At 33.6% G+C, this 16,889-nt stretch overlaps 1 protein-coding gene across 2 annotated transcripts in view; it reads left to right on the forward strand.

Moving 5' to 3' along the window:
• LOC116404971 overlaps positions 1 to 16,889 on the forward strand; it is a 58,984-nt gene that overhangs the window by 36,095 nt on the left and 6,000 nt on the right. Inside the window, exon 1 of one of the 2 annotated variants that reach the window (XR_004217990.1) lies at positions 8,665 to 8,693. The exons of the other annotated variant lie outside the window; for it this stretch is intronic. The gene's annotated coding sequence lies outside the window, so the exon portion shown is untranslated. Of the gene's footprint in view, positions 1 to 8,664; positions 8,694 to 16,889 lie in introns of those variants that run through there. 2 annotated transcript variants of the gene reach the window in all.

Below are 16,889 nucleotides of genomic sequence, written 5' to 3' on the forward strand. Positions count from 1 at the left end.
GGCGTACTTCGAGAACCAATTGATTGTTGGCTTTTTGGCCCTTAATATCAAATTAATTTATTTTAATTATTCAATTAATTTATGTTTTGATGATAACAAATCTGATTTTTTTTATTGACAATTTTATTAATTTGAATAGACCATATCGTAGAGCTTGGAAAAATGATTCTAACGCCTCTTGAATCACCCAAATCGAAGTTCAAATGAAGAAAATATTGCTAAAAGAAGCTTAACGAAAAAATACCCGAGATGGTGACGTGGCGACCAAGCATTCAATTTGAACCAATTAGAGAAAGCCACTTGGAGCAATGAAGGAGTAACAAATGTGGCTTTTTGTTATGTTTTATTGGCTTTTATAAAGAAAATGAATTTAAAAGGAAAATGATTTTAATATTATTATTTTTTTTGTGTCTAACGGCTAGTTTTTTTAAAAGAGGGTGAAGTTGCTTTATTGATTTCTTTTTAAACAAAGTATTTTGAAAAGACATATTATTATATTATTATTTGTATTGTGTCTAACGGCTAATTAAGTTTAAATCTCAACCATTCATTTTTCTTTTACTTATATCTAATGACCCAAATGATTTTGAATTTATCTTTCCTCTCTTTTTAAATACTTCACATTTACACAAGATCATTAAAATCTTTACAATCCTCAAGCAAAAAGCCAACATTGTTATTCTCTCTAAAGCTTCCAATTTTTATTCTTTTCATCTTATTCTTGAGAGCTTCTTATTGTATTGTGAGGATTAAATTTGTGAGCTTCAAATTGTATACTCACTCTTTTAGAGAGTTTTCTTTTGTGTGATTTAAAAACTTCAACATATTGTAACGGTTGGATCCTAACCCGTGGAAAGGATCGGGTTTGCTCTTGAACCCGAAAAAGGAGCAAGAATCGGTTCGGCTCAAATCCGTGGAAAGAGTCTAAAGAAGATTTTCAATCAAAATCCCAAGAGGTGCTTGGGAAAGTGGATGTAGGTTGAGTTTAACCGAACCACTATAAAATTACGGTGTCTTCTTCTCTAACTCTTTTCTAATTATTTTTTAATTTAATTTTAGTTACATATTCTTATTGGTTGAGTTTGATTGCATATTTCCATTCATATCTTTTTATCAATCTTGTTATTTAACAAAGTTTACAAAGTTCTTTATTTAAATATTAAAAATATCTAATTAGTTGATTTTACTTTTTATTTGTCAAAAAGTTTATTTAAACCCTATTCACCCCCCTCTAGGGTTGCCATACCGATCCAACAATTGGTATCAGAGCAAGGTTGCTCATCTTGAAATTTTAATTTCTTGATAAACTTTATTGTTAGAGCATTATGGCAAACCTATTGGCAAATGGTATTGTTGAAGGTCAATCTACTTCTAGACCTCCTTATTTTGATGGTTCAAATTATGCATATTGGAAAGCTAGAACGAAAATTTATTTGCAATCTATTGACTATAATTTGTGGTTAATTGTTGCTAAAGGTCCTTATGTACCCATGAAAAATGTTGATAATGTTGATACGCCTAAATTAGAAGAAGAGTATGATGAAAATGAAATGAAAAAGTGTTCATTTAATGCTAAGGCTATTAATTGTTTGTATTGTGCCTTGAGTAAAGATGAATTTAATAGAATATCCATGTGTTCTTCCGCTCAAGAAATTTGGAATACTCTTGAAATTACTCATGAAGGAACAAATCAAGTTAAAGAGTCTAAAATTAGCATGTTTGTTCATAATTATGAATTGTTTAAGATGGATGCTAATGAGACTATCACCGATATGTTTACTAGATTTACTAACATCATAAATGCTTTGAAGGGTCTTGGTAAAGTTTATACAACTTCCGAAAATGTTAGAAAAATTCTAAGGTCTCTACCTAAGACTTGGGAAGCTAAGGTAACGGCGATTCAAGAAGCAAAGGATCTCACCAAACTTCCACTAGAGGAGCTTATTGGCTCACTCATGACTCATGAGATCATCATGAAGGAGCACTTGGAGGATGAGTCCAAAAAGAAGAAGAGCATTGCATTAAAGACTATCTCCTTGGAAGTTGATCCCGAAGATGAGGATGGCCTTGATGAAGATGACATTGCTTATTTCTCACGTAAGTACAAAAATTTCATAAAAAGAAAGAAATATTTCAAGAAACACCTATCAACCCAAAAAGAGTCAAAAGGTGAGAAAAGCAAAAAGGATGAGGTGATTTGTTATGAATGCAAAAGATCGGGTCATATAAGAACGGATTGTCCTCTCCTCAAATCATCTAAGAAATCCAAGAAGAAGGCAATGAAGGCTACATGGGATGATAGTAGTGAAAGTGAAAGTGAAGTTGAAGAAATGGCAAATCTTGGTCTCATGGCTCATAGTGACAAAGATGATGAACATGATGATAAGGTAACTCTAGAACCTCTTTCTATTGATGAATTATTTGAAAATTTTGAAAGCATGCAAAATGACCTAGAAAAACTTAGTTCTAAGTATGTTGTGCTTAAGAAGAAATACAATGTTTTAATTAGTGAAAATAAGTCTTTACTTGATACAATTGCTTGCTTTAAAGAGAATGAAAATTTTGAGCAAATTGAAGAATTGAATGTCTCTAGTGATAAGCATGTTTGTATTGAGAAAGATGCTTTGCTTGATAAAGTTAGATTTCTTGAGCATGATAGTTGTGAAAAAGATAACTTGATTAAAGTGCTTAAAGAAAATGAACTAAGTGTTTTACAAGAACTTGATAAAGCTAAAGAAACTATTAAAAAGTTGACAATAGGTGCTCAAAGATTGGACAAAATTATTGAAGTAGGAAAATCTTATGGTGATAAGAGAGGTTTAGGCTATATTGATGAATCATCTACTCCATCAAGTTCTAAAACTACATTCGTTAAAGCATCACCTATTGTGCCTAAGTTTAACATGTCTAATCATGTGTCTAATCATGTTAAATCTAGTTTTGTACCCATATGTCATAATTGTGGTGTTGAAGGTCACATTAGACCTAAATGCTTTAAATTGAAGTATGCTCAAAATACTTATTCAAGAAGAAATTTTTCGCAAAGAGCAAAGTTTTACATTGCTCCAAGGAAGAATTTCTCCAATAAAAGTAGAGTACATAAATTTGTTATGAAAAATAAATCTTTGCATAATGTTGTTTGTTTTTCTTGTGGCAAGTATGGACATAAAGCTTATTCTTGTTACCTATCTAGATCTAGTGCTTGTAATGTCTATGAAAAAATGAAATGGATCCCTAAATATGTAAATGCTAACATTCTAGGACCCAAACAAGTATGGGTACCAAAGGATCAAACTTGAAATTAGTTGTTTTTAGGTTTGTTTGAAAGCCTCCAAGAAAAACAAATGGTACTTGGATAGTGGTTGCTCAAGACACATGACGGGAGACCGATCCAAGCTTATCTCTTTCTCCAAAAAGAATGGAGGCATGGTAACCTTTGGTGACAACAAGAAAGGTAAAATAATTGGTAAGGGTAATATAGGAAATGATTCATCTACTTTGATTGAAAATGTTCATTTGGTTGATGGTTTAAAGCATGATTTGCTTAGTATTAGTCAATTGTGTGATAAAGGATTTAGAGTAATATTTGATAAAAAAATTGCATAATTGAAAATGTTAGTGATAGAAAAGTTTTGTTTGTTGGAAATAGGGATGAAAATGTGTACACTCTTGATTTGAATGATTATCCTATTATTGATAAATGTCTCTCGGTTTTGCATAATGATTCTTGGTTATGGCATAGAAGACTAGGACATGCTAGCATGCACTTAATTTCAAATATTTCTAAAAATTGTTTGGTTAGAGGTCTTCCTAGTTTTAAATTTGAAAAAGACAAAGTTTGTGATGCTTGTCAAATGGGTAAGCAAACTAAGTCCTCTTTCAAATCTAAAAATGTGATCTCTACTACTAGACCCTTACAACTATTACACATGGACTTATTTGGCCCTTCTAGAATTGCTAGTTATGGAGGAAATTATTATGCTTTTGTGATAGTTGATGATTTTTCTAGATTTACTTGGGTTTTGATGATAAAATATAAGGATGATGCTTTGAAAAGTTTTATTAGTTTTGCAAAAAGAGTACAAAATGAAAAAGGATTTTTTATTTCCAAAATTAGGAGTGATCACGGAGGAGAATTTGATAATGATGCTTTTAAAGCTTTTTGTGAAGAAAATGGTTTTTCCCATAATTTTTCCTCTCCAAGAACTCCTCAACAAAATGGTGTAGTTGAAAGGAAAAATCGTACTTTGCAAGAATTTGCTAGATCAATGTTGAATGAGTATGGTTTACCTAAATATTTTTGGGCGGAAGCCGTTAACACCGCTTGCTATGTTTCAAATAGAGTTTTAGTTAGACCCTCTTTAGATAAAACTCCTTATGAACTTTGGCATGGAAAAATTCCAAATATTGGGTATTTCAAAGTTTTCGGTTGTAAATGTTTTATTTTGAATAATAAAGAAAAACTTGGAAAATTTGATTCTAAGACAGATGTTGGTATTTTTCTAGGATATTCCTCTACTAGTAAAGCTTATAGAGTTTTCAATAAGAAAACTTTAGTTATTGAGGAATCTATTCATGTTGTATTTGATGAATCTTGGAATAATGTTTCTAATGAGTCTATTTGTAGTGATGATTTAGAAAAAGATTTTGGAGATTTACTTGTTAATGACAAAGGCAAAGAAATTGTTCCAAGTATGCAAGATGTGAACATCATAGAAAAGAAAGAAGAGGGTTCTTCATCCTTGCCTAAAGAGTGGAGATATGCTCTATCCCATCCCAAGGATCTAATTCTTGGCAATCCCGAACAAGGTGTCAAAACTCGTTCTTCTCTTAATTTATTTAGTAATCTTGCTTTTGTGTCTCAAATTGAACCTAGAAGTTTTAAAGATGCCGAATGTGATGAGTTTTGGATTTTAGCTATGCAAGAAGAATTAAATCAATTTGAAAGAAACAAAGTTTGGAAATTAGTCCCTAGGCCTTCTAATGCATCTATAATCGGAACTAAATGGGTTTTTAGAAATAAGATGGATGAAAATGGAAATATCATTAGAAATAAAGCTAGACTTGTAGCTCAAGGTTATTGTCAAGAAGAAGGTATAGATTATGAAGAGACTTTTGCACCGGTTGCTAGATTAGAAGCTATTAGAATGTTGCTTGCTTTTGCTTCTTATAAAAATTTCATTTTGTATCAAATGGATGTAAAAAGTGCTTTTTTAAACGGTTATATTGTGGAGGAAGTTTACGTAGAACAACCTCCGGGCTTTGAAAGTTTTGATTTACCTAATCATGTTTATAAGTTGAAAAAGGCTCTTTATGGCTTAAAACAAGCTCCAAGAGCTTGGTATGATAGACTTAGCAAGTTTTTACTTGAGAATGACTTTAAGATGGGAAAAATTGATAATACTCTATTTATTAAAGTTAAAAATAATGACATGCTTATAGTACAAATTTATGTGGATGATATTATATTTGGTTCTACTAATTCATCTTTGTGTGAAGAATTTTCCAAGTGTATGCATAATGAGTTTGAGATGAGTATGATGGGAGAACTTAGTTTCTTCCTTGGTCTTCAAATCAAACAACTCAAGGATGGCATCTTCATAAGTCAAGAAAAATACACAAGGGATTTGCTCAAGAAATTCAAATTAAATGAAGGTAAAGTTGCAAAAACTCCTATGAGCACTACCACTAAGCTTGACAAAGATGAAAAAGGTAAGTGTGTGGATATAAAGACTTATCGAGGTATGATCGGATCTTTACTTTATTTGACCGCTAGTAGACCCGATATCATGTTTAGTGTATGTCTTTGTGCTAGATTTCAATCTTGTCCTAAAGAATCACATTTCCATGCCGTTAAAAGGATACTTAAATATTTGCTTGGAACTATTGATGTTGGATTATGGTATCCTAGAAATGTTGAGTTTAATTTGGTAGGATATTCCGATGCGGACTTTGCCGGTAGTTTACTTGACCGTAAAAGTACTAGTGGGACTTGTCAATTTCTTGGTAGTTCCTTAGTATCTTGGTTTAGTAAAAAGCAAAATTCGGTTGCCTTATCCACTACCGAAGCGGAATATATTGCGGTTGCTAGTTGTTGTGCACAAATTCTTTGGATGAAACAAACTCTTTGTGATTTTGGATTAAAATTTGATAATGTGCCTATATTTTGTGATAATACTAGTGCCATAAATTTGACTAAGAATCCTATTCATCATTCTAGAACTAAGCATATAGATATTAGGCATCACTTTATTAGAGAGCATGTACAAAATGGTCATATTACTCTTGAGTTTGTAAGTTCCAATAATCAATTAGCGGATATATTTACCAAACCTTTGAGTGAAGAAAGCTTTTGTAAAAATAGGCTTGAGCTTGGAATTATTCGTTGTGATGCATCTTGATTTTATATCTTACTTGATATTGTTACCCTAATGCATATTGATAGGGGGAGAATTAGACATTTTGTATGTGTTCATATTTTTTTGGGAGAGCTAACTTCCTTGGTATTGTTTTTGATGATTCCAAAGGGGGAGAAGTATAAGAAAAATATGTTTTTATCAATTTGTTGCATAATTGTTTCTATTGAATAATGCATATTTTTTTAGAGAAAAATTAATTAAGGACAAAGAAGGTTCTCTTATCAATTGTTTTCAAGTATGATCTTTGTGGTGAAATATATACATGAGCTTTATGGTTATACATCTTGATAATAGAATTACTTGTTGATCATGTGTGTTTCAAGTTATTTTTCTTCAATGATTTGTCATCATCAAAAAGGGGGAGATTGTTGGCTTTTTGGCCCTTAATCTCAAATTAATTTATTTTAATTATTCAATTAATTTATGTTTTGATGATAACAAATCTGATTTTTTTATTGACAATTTTATTAATTTGAATAGACCATATCGTAGAGCTTGGAAAAATGATTCTAACGCCTCTTGAATCACCCAAATCGAAGTTCAAATGAAGAAAATATTGCTAAAAGAAGCTTAACGAAAAAATACCCGAGATGGTGACGTGGCGACCAAGCATTCAATTTGAATTAGAGAAAGCCACTTTGAAGGAGTAACAAATGTGGCTTTTTGTTATGTTTTATTGGCTTTTATAAAGAAAATGAATTTAAAAGGAAAATGATTTTAATATTATTTTTTTTGTGTCTAACGGCTAGTTTTTTTAAAAGAGGGTGAAGTTGCTTTATTGATTTCTTTTTAAACAAAGTATTTTGAAAAGACATATTATTATATTATTATTTGTATTGTGTCTAACGGCTAATTAAGTTTAAATCTCAACCATTCATTTTTCTTTTACTTATATCTAATGACCCAAATGATTTTGAATTTATCTTTCCTCTCTTTTTAAATACTTCACATTTACACAAGATCATTAAAATCTTTACAATCCTCAAGCAAAAAGCCAACATTGTTATTCTCTCTAAAGCTTCCAATTTTTATTCTTTTCATCTTATTCTTGAGAGCTTCTTATTGTATTGTGAGGATTAAATTTGTGAGCTTCAAATTGTATACTCACTCTTTTAGAGAGTTTTCTTTTGTGTGATTTAAAAACTTCAACATATTGTAACGGTTGGATCCTAACCCGTGGAAAGGATCGGGTTTGCTCTTGAACCGAAAAAGGAGCAAGAATCGGTTCGGCTCAAATCCGTGGAAAGAGTCTAAAGAAGATTTTCAATCAAAATCCCAAGAGGTGCTTGGGAAAGTGGATGTAGGTTGAGTTTAACCGAACCACTATAAAATTACGGTGTCTTCTTCTCTAACTCTTTTCTAATTATTTTTTAATTTAATTTTAGTTACATATTCTTATTGGTTGAGTTTGATTGCATATTTCCATTCATATCTTTTTATCAATCTTGTTATTTAACAAAGTTTACAAAGTTCTTTATTTAAATATTAAAAAATATCTAATTAGTTGATTTTACTTTTTATTTGTCAAAAAGTTTATTTAAACCCTATTCACCCCCCTCTAGGGTTGCCATACCGATCCAACATTGATTATAACCAAGATGCCTCAAAGTCGTTCACCTTTGGGATGTGTAATAAAATCCATGGATTTCGCACATTCAGGGAATTTCAATGTGTTCGACTGACTTTCCAAAGTTACTTTCTCTACTAAAGCCTGAAGCCCTGTATGCTGCAAGAATTAGTGTTGCCAATCGAGGTTGCAACGTTTCAAATGCAACTGATCAGCATACCATTCAAAATTTGAATTTTCAACATGACGAGTTTGTAACTTTAGTGCCCCTTGGAGAAGAAAATGAAATTCAGGGTATGTGTAATTCAGGTTTTGTTCCACAAGATAGTACAATTTAAATTATTCTCCATATGTTGCTTAATTATCTCAGAACGGTTTATTTAAACCAGGATGCAGTGCATGACAGCAACGGTCCGGTTTCTTTTGCAGAAATAGAGAACAACATGACAGCTAGTATGACAGCTAAAAGTGATGTATACGATACCTGCTCTCAAGGATGCTCTTTAGCCAATTCAAAGCATGAGATTTTATCAAGTATTTATCCTAAAAATCCAACCAATCAGTGTACACAAAATTTCTATCAAGAATTTGGAAGTGTAAATGTGGCATCAGAGGACCTCAATTCTGAAGAGAACACATTAGGAAAATCATTTAAAATTATGTTGATGAACATTGCAAACGAAACTAAGAAAACTCAGCTCATGAAGGTACGGTACCAATTTATAGTCTTCTAAAATATTCATCAATCATGTTTCTTTTATGAGATTTTCTATTGATGGTATTGAAGTTTTATATCCTTGGCTTAGTATTCTTTAAAGGGGTGTTTGACAGAAGGAGTGGTCCAAGAAGTTGTGAAATCTAGAAAGTTTTGAACTCTTAGGGCCTAGGACATACGAAGTCAATAAGGCATAAAATTGAAATTTTCTTGTCGGGAGTCCACAAACACTTTTGGCCAAACAAAGAGCGGAAAACTCCACACTTCCCTAATCCTACTCTTCCAACTCCTTGGCTCATACAGCCTCTACGATCTCTAAATACTGATAGGCCCATGGTAGTGAAGGTGTACACCCGTAGGCACAAGAAAGGATTCAGGTGAGGAGGATGGGAAGCTGTATTTGTTGGTCTGAATGTTGCTAGTTAAGGGAGCCATGAGTCTTTTATGCTTTCATATAAATGCTATTATGATTGTTTGGGGAGGGTATGTTTTGGCATAGCTTGTATCAGGTTTCTTAGAATAATTGGGAGAGCTAGAGAAGCTTCTGATTCCTTCCCTCCATTATTGATAAATAAAATTGAGGTTAAGGCTTATCATATACATACCCAGTCATTGAACTTCTCCATATTCCTTAAGAGGCATATCTTGCTTGGCTTATTTGGCTGGCTCTACTCATGTAGGATTTCGAAAGGCGAATCTGACATCCTGCCAAAAATGATTAATCAGTTTCTTTAACTGTTGAACTTTTAGGTTGTATACTAGCAAGCACATGAAGTTTAGGGATTCAATCTTTATATTATTTTTAAGAGTTATTCAATATCCCTACCTAGAATAGACAAATGAAGCTTGAAACTACCCATAATATTAATGTTGTTGTTTAATTATGACATTTTGTTATCGGTCTTTCTAACTTACAAATATCCATCTTCTGATATGTGTTCACATGCATATTTTATGGATGTAGATTTTATAGTATTTCTTTATTTATTTTATATGGCATTAGCTGTGTACATTTTTTTATAAAATATTAATATAAATATTAAACCACCGATTCACCAAAAAGTTTAAGCTGGTGGTTGAAAGAAAATTCAATTATAGCCTTAAGCTTAAGCTACTTTGGTGGACTAGAGAGTATAATCTTAGAAACACTCAATCTGATCAAGTTCTCTGAAGCAAGAATTAAAGTTCGGAAAAATCTTTGCGGATTCTTACCAGCAACTATAGAATTAAAGAGTGAGAACTGAGGAAATTTTTCCCTTAATTTTGGGGATTTTGAACCCTTATAAGCTCCTGTAATAATCCAATCTGATCTATTTCAAAGTGATTTTTCCAATCCTATTGATTTATGTAGAATAAATTCAGTGATTTTAGATGAAGGGCTCCAAAGTGATGGTCTCCCAGATACCTGAATTTTCTCAAACAGAATGCCCCATCCATCTCAAGAAATCCTTTCGAAGCACTTAGGAAGTTGGGTGATGAAGAAGAAAACCTTGTTCGACCGGAAAGAGTTTCAGCCCTTGAATCCTCGCCGAAAAAAATAATTTTCAGAAGGAAAAATTCAAATTTGGGTATAGCTGGGATCTCCACGTACTTAGAAGGGGAAAAGACTTCAATAGAAAAGAGAGAAAAACAGACCTCAAAAGAAGAAAAGGCAGCCAACCGACATTTTATTATCTCAAAAAACAGCTCACCTAGCCCTCCCCAACCAGATTTTTTCAAACTTAATGTATCTGCAGACATTTTAAAAGCTGACACACAGATGGTAGGCCCCAAGAATTTTATTAATCAGAATTCCAATGGCTTTTGGTATTCTGACGAATTGGAGGAAGAATCAGAGTCCTCTCCTCCATCAAGGAACTTCACTTGCGGGCCATCTCCTGTTTTCAGCTCTCAACCAAAATTACCAGCCTCTCCCAAGACTAAAATATCATCTGCAATGAAAGCTATTCCATTTCATGCCAGAAATTTTTCTAAGCACCTCAAGACCTATACCAAAGGGAGAACTTCTTTTCGCAACATTTGGATGAGCTTGGCTAATTCTGATTTATTAGAGGAAAGTTGTGTGAAGATACAAATTCCAAATTCAGTTGGCAAAAGGTCAGTACTGCCTTCCTCCTTAAGTAATAAATTTTCTCAATCCTCCTCCAAACTTTCTGGTTCATTCTTTAATTTTGTGCAAGATACTTCTTGTCTCAAAAAAGTTGAGAGCCTAGAAGATGAATTCATGGAAGTTTAATCAGTCACCAGTGTAAGTAGTGCAGAATTTGAACCAGTTGAGGAAGAAATAATTCAATCAGAGACAGAGAAACAAGAGGACAGTGACTCTCTCGGTCCAGATTTTATTAAATTGTTTTCCTCCCCATAAAAAGAAATTTTGTGCAGGTCAGCAAGTATCCTTCCCCCTCAAGAGTTGGTTCCTTTCTTGGCAGCATGTGAAATTGAATTGATATAAGGCAGAGGTTGCAAAGATGAAGATTATATCATGGAACACTAGAGGATTCATGGGCCATTCGAAACAATTGGCTATTAAAAATCTTTTGAAGAAAGCTAATCCAGATAGAGCATTGATTCCGGGACCAAAAGAGAAGAGATTGCCAGTTGTATTATAAAGGCACTATGGAGTTCAAAAGGAATTGGCTGGGTCTTTGTTTGAAGCTAGTGGCAGATTAAGAGTTTTGCTGATTATGTGGATAAATATAAGTTGTCGATTATTGAAGTTCGGTCAAGAGAAGGAAGGTCATTACAGTGTGGCTTATAAGTTGTTTCAACATTAATTTATAAGTTGTTTGGAAAGGTTCTCGTAGAAAGATTAAAGAAAGCCAGGCCAGGTATTACTTTGTAAGACCTCCTATTATCTATACCTATAAAAGGAAGGGTAGAAAGGGAAATTCCTTAGCAACCAATGATGAGAGAATAATGGGAGAGGATCGTGCAGGTGGGGCCCACTAGGAGGGATGAGAGAGAGAGGTATAAACATGTAATGTTGGGGTAGGGGAGGCTAGGTCTTTTTTGTTATTTCCAGGAGAGTAAAGGCTGCTGTAGCCTGAGGGTATCCAGCCCTGTATAAAGGAGCTGGGTAAGTTTTCTATGTTGTTCTTCCTTTATTTTTCATATCTACTATTGTTGAATGTGTTTTGGCTTTTACATAAATAAAGAATTACAGAGTGCTGCCTCTGTTTAGCCATTTGGTTAGGATATTTTGTGTTTTATTGTTAGAATCCTAAGATATTTCTCCATTACAATGTGGCTTTCTGGAAGAGTGCCAAATCTTGGATCCTATTTTAATAGCAAAAGAAACTTTGGAGGTATATATTATCCGAAAAAAGAAAAGATGGATCATTAAATTAGACCTTGAAAAGGCCTTTAACAGAGTGGATTGGAAATTTTAGAAAATGTAATGCAAAGAAGATCTTCGACGTAGGATATTGTGTTATATTGGCCAGCCTTTACAGCATCCCCACTTTGAAGTCTTTGATGATTCAGGACTTTCGGATCAGCCCTCTGCTTCAAACAGTTTTTTGCTCAACCAATCAAGGCTTATTCTTCTTTGTTCTCAGCATGCTGCCTTTGATTATGATTTTGCTTTGGAAAGATTCTTTTTATCATTTTGTTTGTCTTTGTTTTTGTGGCTTTTTGTTTGATCTTGTGTTGTCGCTTTTTGGATGTTTTGAGGGCACTAAGGGGGTGTCAACCTAGTTTGTGATGCCCGGATGCGCTGTTGATCTTCCCTCTCCCCTTTTTGCTCTTTTATAATCCTCATGTACATTGAGCTTTGTCTCTTCTTTATATTAATAATAGTGAGACTCGTATCCTTTTTTAAAAAAAGAAAGAAAATTCAATTATATATCACCAACACTCTCCTCACTTTGGGCTTGAAATATTTGAAAGGCCCAACAACTGGAAATGGATTTTAATTGGGGAGGAAACGAAAAATACGAGACTTGAACACGAGACCTTCTTGGACCACCTGCTCGGATACCATATGAAAGGGAGACAAACACACAACTTTACGTGGAAACCTGTGTACCAGGAGAAAAACACTATATTTTTCTTCTTATTTTTTCTGATGAAAAATACAATAGGTACAAGGAGGATAAATAGAATATACAGAGGAATAAAAAAGGAAAATATTTAGGAATTAAGAAAAATATTCCATAAACTTTTCATAAATATTCTAAGATTCTAACAATAAAAAGTTCTTTTATTCCAAATTGTGACTGCTCTAATGTGCAGTTGTTTTATGATTTAGATGATTGAGGAACTTCGTGGTTCTCTCACTGCTGATGGAGTACAAGCGCTCATGCATTACAGGAAAAGTGCGGAAAACTCTAAACTTTTGTATTGCTCTCTTGCAACCTTAGACGAACACTCTTCTATGTGTCTTTTGGCCTTTGAATACTGATAATCATCTCATTTGCACCAAAGTTAGCGATTCCATGCACACAAGGCCTTTGCCGTTATTCTTCCATTGCCGTAGTTGTGCTTAGGCTGGAAATTGTTGTGAACCTTCTAGATCTAAAAGGTCATAGTTTCTTATTCTACTGGCCTATTTACTTTTAGTTAAACATCAAAATCAATTCTTATGTTTGAGTTGGATTGTATCATGCTCTTCCTTTTCAGTTGTTTCTATCGTGATGGTGGGTAGTGGTTGTTAAGACAACCATTAGGCTAATTTGGGTTTCAGGCTTACTTTTCCCATTTTACGTGTAAAATGGCTCAAACTCACTAATGAAAGATATTTGTTGGCTAGCTAGTGTTATTATCCTCGATTTCCTTCTTCCCTAATACATTATGTTATGGAATTTTTAGATACCTAGATTAGTATAGGGTTGGGGTATAAGGGTAATTAGATATTTAGGAAGTTACTAGTAGTTATTGTGTAAGTGTGGTTACTAGTAGTTATTATGTAAGTGTGGTAACTAGGGTGGTTACATGTTATTATAAATGGAGGGAGGGTAAGTGGGGAGAATTCTGGGGAGTGATATAAGGTTTGGGTGAGAGTACTTAAGAGGGAGGGTTCCAAGTGCTTTATACTTGGTTTTATCTTGTATTTTCTTATAGTTACATTATAATAAATTCAGATCTTGTTCTTGTTAGGAAGTATATGTCTCCAATATTATTTAACTACAGTAGGAGAATTAAAAAGGGTAATATTGACCCACACAAGAATATATGAGAGATTATAGGAGGAGAGAATATCGGAGGAGATCTTTCCCATTAGTTTGTTAGTAAAGCAAAATAAAATGGAGGAAAGAGGAGGGAGAAAGGGGACAAAAATTTCCTATGCTTCCGTTGTTGGAAGTTTGATATATGCAATGTTGTGTACTAGATCTGACATTTGCTACTTAGTAGGGATGGTCAGTAGGTATTAGTCCAATCTTGGACGTGATCACTGGACAACCGTTAAGAATGTTCTAAATATCTTGAAGAACAAAACACACATTCTCGTGTATGGTACAAAAGATTTACCTTACTGGATACACTCATTATGATTTTCAAACTGATAAAGATGCTAGAAAGTCTATATCAGGATTAGTATTCACTCTAAATAGAAGGGTAGTAGTTTGGAGAAGCATAAAACAAACTTGTATAATTGATTCCACAATGGAGGTAGAATACGTAGCAACTTTTGAAGCAACAACAGAAGCATTATGGCTAAGAAAAATTCTTGACAGATCTGGAAGTCGTTCCAAATATGCATCTATCAATCACTTTATACTGTCACAAAAGTGGTGCAGTTGCAAATTCAAGAGAACATAAAAGTCGTAAACGGGAAAACATATCGAACGTAAGTACCATCTTATCAGGAAAATTGTACATCGTGGTGATGTTGTAGTAACCCAGATTTTTTAGAGAAACTGTGGATGCCGTCCACTTTGTAGTTAGTACAAATGAGGTGATTCTGAATCGTTCCAGTACATTCATGAATGACCGTTAGTTAACGAATGTTGATTAACTCAGTCTATAAGAATTTAGTCAATTAATCTTGAATCATTGGAGTCCATGATATATAGGTCCATTAGGTTTCCTTGCTAGCTCATATGGAATAAACTTAAAACAGTGTGATGGAATAAGTCGAATTGTTCGAATTGGGAAAGAGAGAGAAACTGACAAGTATATGTGTTATAGCCATCGAATTTCATATTAGAAATAGATCTTTGAGTTGTTGGGCTTTAGTATTCCATGGACATGCAATTTTGTATGGAAAATCCTTATAAATAGGGTCGTTGACCTCATTTGATGGGCTGGCTATTGAATTTGGGCTTTGTACCAAATTGGATTTCTTTTTCTTATTTACATAGAAAAAAAAATTACCAAGCCCATTTCTTTGGTATAGGTCTTGAGTCTAGAGGATAGTAGGTGAACCCTATTTAGAATATTATTGAAGGATGAACGTAACTCTTTCACGGAAGTGGGGCTCTCCACTCCTTAATAGCTCATAACTTATGTTCGTCCATTCAAATCTTTCTACATTCGATGATGTGACCCAGAAAATTTATACGCTATTTAGCAAAAACACTTTTCTCTTTCTTGAAATATAACTGATTATGTTGGATTTTGTCAAAAGCCAAACTCTTCGACACGCTCTTCCATTTGTGCGATACAACTTGAAGAGCTACTTCCACGTTCAAACTACCTACTTTGGTGGTTTATGTTCTAACGAATCAACCTTCAGCGCCAATTCATTTATGGGTAGTTTGTCTATTTAGGCATTCAATGCGTCTATTTCTCTGACTTTTTCTTTAAACATCTCAAGCCGGTCTGGAGAAATCTTACTTCTTTTGGCAATTCTTTCATATCCAAGAATTCCTCTTCAATCTCAGTCAGTCGCTTAGATTGCAACTTTGATAGTTGTTTCATTGTCGACATAATTGCATCTCGCTTAGCGAAGGAGCTAACAAAGCTTTAATACCACTTGTCACAAAATGCAACTTTCAAATACGGGACGGGCGATTGTGCAACACTTGTTCTAAATTGATGAACAAGGCAACCTTGTGAAATTTGAAAGTTGCGGACAAACTTGTGAAATTGGTTTTATAAAACGTGAGAGATAAAGAAAAACATTGATAACATCCTTAAAGAAAAAATTGAATATTGTCAATTGCAAAGAAAGCTTAGATTTGCAAAAATCACAATAGGCCTTAGTTGGGATTCAACTACCATGCCTCCCCTACAATACATCTTAAACTTTTTTAGCTTTGACAACCTTGCATATGAAAATTGCGAAACGACGCACCTTAGGTCGGTGACAACAAAAGGAAAGCAGTTGACTAAACTAAGTACAAAGCATAAAGATAAAGTGGTTTGAGGATATTCGAGCATGCGGCCATAGGCAAATAATGCCTTGGACAAGCCCACTTGTGACACTCTGCGCGTGCCACAATCGAAATCTTTCAAACATGGAATGGACAATTGAAGAACACTTGTTTTGCTCAGTCTATAAGTCAGTCATGTAAAATTCGAAAATCACGAACAAACTCACACGATATGATATAACCTCCCTTCCCGTTCTTGAAAAAATTGTTTTATAAAATGTGAGAGAGAATATCATTAAAACATCATTAAAGAAAGCGTTGAAGACTTTCAATTGCAAATAAAATTTGATTATAAAGAATACGATAAGACATGGTTGGGGATTCAACTATTGGGTCTCTCCTATAGTACAATTTAGACTTTTTGAGCTTTGACAGGTTTGCAAATGACAGGTTTAAGATTATAGTATCAATAACGACTTTATTGAATAGATTATGATTACAACGAGTTTTAGGACATAAATTACAACATCTAGTTCTTACAACTTTTGATTCTAGAGTGTCAACTCTTGTCAACAACTCTTAAATGGGTAATCCACCAACTGTACCTCTGTAATTATCATAAAAATAATAAAACTACAAACACAATGCTTTTCTTTCGATTCTTGGCTTTTCACGTAAGCTTTTGTTTCATATATATTGCTTTCAATATGGTATTAGAGCTCATTAAGCCTAAACGGATATTTGGTTCAAGATAGGTGAAACCAAAGAGGCACCATCTTGAAGGGGCATGTTCCCACAATTGAAAAACCAAGGAAACTTAGACTCCTTATAAAATAGATGAGCTACTCCTCTCATTGCCAATTGGTATTGTCATGAAACCTCATACTTTGGTAATATATAATTAAATTTACCTTCAATCACTAGCTTAAGCT

Source organism: Cucumis sativus, chromosome 7 (assembly GCF_000004075.3).
Source record: "Cucumis sativus cultivar 9930 chromosome 7, Cucumber_9930_V3, whole genome shotgun sequence".
NCBI lineage: Eukaryota > Viridiplantae > Streptophyta > Magnoliopsida > Cucurbitales > Cucurbitaceae > Cucumis > Cucumis sativus.